Below are 2,810 nucleotides of genomic sequence, written 5' to 3' on the forward strand. Positions count from 1 at the left end.
TATACTCGTGTGCATATATATTAACAGACATAATATACCTCTTGTATGCAATTTCAAATTCAAATAAAGAGTGACCACAAAACAACTCCAAAAACAAGAAAAACCTCTGTGCCTTTTTTTTTTGATAGGCCCTCCACAACCCACACAAATCCTTAAATCGACACAATAAATTGCATTTATTTGCTCAATTTTTGTTGAAACAATAAAAAACACAACGAATGTTAAAAACCACAATAAATAAAATAATTACATAAACATAACTAATAACCAACAGACTAAAAAAACCCTACATATTTAACAGATTTTTATAAGCTTATAGAATCGCTTACCGATTTCACACGTCGATCACATGATAATTTCGCTAATATTCATATATACTAACAAACATAACACACCTCTTGTATGCAATTTCAAATTCAAATAAAGAGTGCCCACAAAACAACTCCAAAAACAAGAAAAACCTCTACTATGTGCCTTTTTTGGTAGGCCCTCCACAACCCACACACATCCTTAAATCGACACACACCTAGTACAAAGTATTGTGTCCTTTTTAACCATCCACTGTATGACACAAAACATAGCCAGCAATGCTCACACACTCAGTTTCCATGTGAGAGAGAAACAACACCACAAAAAAAACAATTAATAATAATAAAAGTAAACTGCGGTTTTCGTTATTATGGTTTATTCAAATCTGTGGTTTTGGTTCAATAGTTTCAAATTTGTGATTTCTGTCCCTGTGATTTCATTTCACTTGCAACTAAGCCCGACCCCACTATCGCTGTTAAGTTTGGTCGTTAAATCCATCAGCATGCTCCTCACGTAAGGGAGTCCATTTCCCCCCCAAATACACCACAACCCCTCACTTGAGGGGGCTTGCGAATTAGGGTTGGAGTTTATTTGGGGAGAAAAATTACAAAACTACCCCTCACGTAAGAGACACGCTAATGGATTTAATGATCAAACTTAACAGGGTTAGTGGGGTCGTGCTTAATTGCAAGTGAAATGAAACCACCAGAACGAAAATTGCAAATTTAAAACTATTGAATTAAAATCATAGATCTAGATAAACCACATGAACAAAAACCGCAGTTTACTCTAAAAAAGAATAAAAAAATAAAAAACCTTCTTGTATTTCATATTTACACATTAAACCAACAAACCATTAACCACCCCTTACACAAACCCTGTAACATGACTACTATTCATCATCTTCTTCTTCTGCTTTGTAAATTATTCTTCATTTGCTCTTTATTCTTACAAACAAGATCTTCAATTTTACCCCTAAAGATTCAATCAATTACATCTTTGCCACTCACAAACCCTCCAAAGAAGCTCTCATTCCACCACAATGTCTCCCTAACAATAATCCTCACCGTCGGCTCACCGGCTCAGCCGGCCACCATGGTGTTAGACACCGGTTCAGAGCTCTCATGGCTCCACTGCAAAAAAACACCCACCACTCCATCTTCGTACGACCCGTTACATTCTACCTCGTACACACCTGTCCCGTGCTCCTCGTCCATTTGCACGACACAAACACGTGACTTCACCGTACCACCTTCTTGTGACAATAATAATTTATGCCACGCCACACTTTCCTACGCCGACGCGAGTTCTGTAGAAGGAAACCTCGCGTTGGACACGTTTCGGTTCGCGGACGGATCCGCAAACCGAAACGTGACGTTTGGGTGCATGGACACCGGTTCGAGTTCGAATCAGAACGAGGATTTATTATCCACCGGGTTAATTGGAATGAACCGGGGTTCGTTATCGTTTATTAATCAAATGGGTTACCCACAATTTTCGTATTGTATTGCGGGTCAGGACTTAACGGGCGTGTTAATATTAGGAGAATATAATAATTTAACACGTCCGTTAAATTACACGGCGTTGGTTAAAATATCAACGCCATTACCGTATTACAACCGTGTTGCATACACGGTCCAGCTCGAGGGAATAAAGGTCTCGGGTACGGTTTTACCGTTACCCAAAACAGTATACGAACCCGACCATACCGGGGCGGGTCAAACCATGATTGACTCGGGTACCCAATTCACGTTCCTTCTCGGCCCGGTTTACACCGCTTTGAGAAACGAGTTTTTAAACCAAACCCGGAACGTGTTACGGGTCTACGAGGATCCGGATTTTGTGTATCAGGGTGTGATGGATCTTTGTTACCGGGTGGAAAAAAGTCGGGTCGGGTTACCGGTGTTACCGAGTGTGAGTATGATGTTTCGGGGCGCGGAGTTTGTGGTTTCGGGTCAGAAACTGTTGGTAAAAGTGGCGGGTTTGTTGACGGGGAGTGACGATGTGTATTGCTTGACGTTTGGGAATTCGGATTTGTTAGGGATCGAAGCGTATGTGATCGGGCATCACCATCAACAAGATATGTGGATGGAGTATGATCTTGTGGGTAATCGGGTCGGGTTTGCTGAGGTTGGGTGTGATTCTGCTGGCCAAAAGCTTGGAATTGACTTGTAATTTGTTGGTTTGGTTTATAAACTTCTTAAAACGTGACATGACCCTTATAAAGTTTAGATTAGAAGTAAATGTTTTGTATTTAGAGTTGAATATTATGGAATCAATACTATTCTTATAACATTTTTTTTTGGTGTCAACACATGCTATAAAGACATCATTCTCATATAACTCACCTGTAAATAGTAGATAGTAGCTGTACCCACTATTAGCAAACCCATATACATAGTCCTACCTAAAAAATTTAGCGCCTTGCTGATAACGTTTAATAAATCAAAGAAAAATGAGAGAGGAAACTCGTTCATGCATTAGAGATTATCACAGTAACA

General features: G+C 39.7%; 1 pseudogene; it reads left to right on the top strand.

Annotated features, from left to right (window-relative positions):
• Positions 1-1,194: 1,194 nt before the first annotated feature.
• LOC143603816 (aspartic proteinase PCS1 pseudogene) lies at positions 1,195-2,484 on the top strand (annotated as a pseudogene).
• The last annotated feature ends 326 nt before the right edge of the window (positions 2,485-2,810 follow it).

The sequence above is a fragment of the Bidens hawaiensis genome, unplaced genomic scaffold (assembly GCF_021521415.1).
Source record: "Bidens hawaiensis isolate Kalapana, Puna unplaced genomic scaffold, B.hawaiensis_p1.1 tig00062845_1, whole genome shotgun sequence".
Taxonomy (NCBI): domain Eukaryota; kingdom Viridiplantae; phylum Streptophyta; class Magnoliopsida; order Asterales; family Asteraceae; genus Bidens; species Bidens hawaiensis.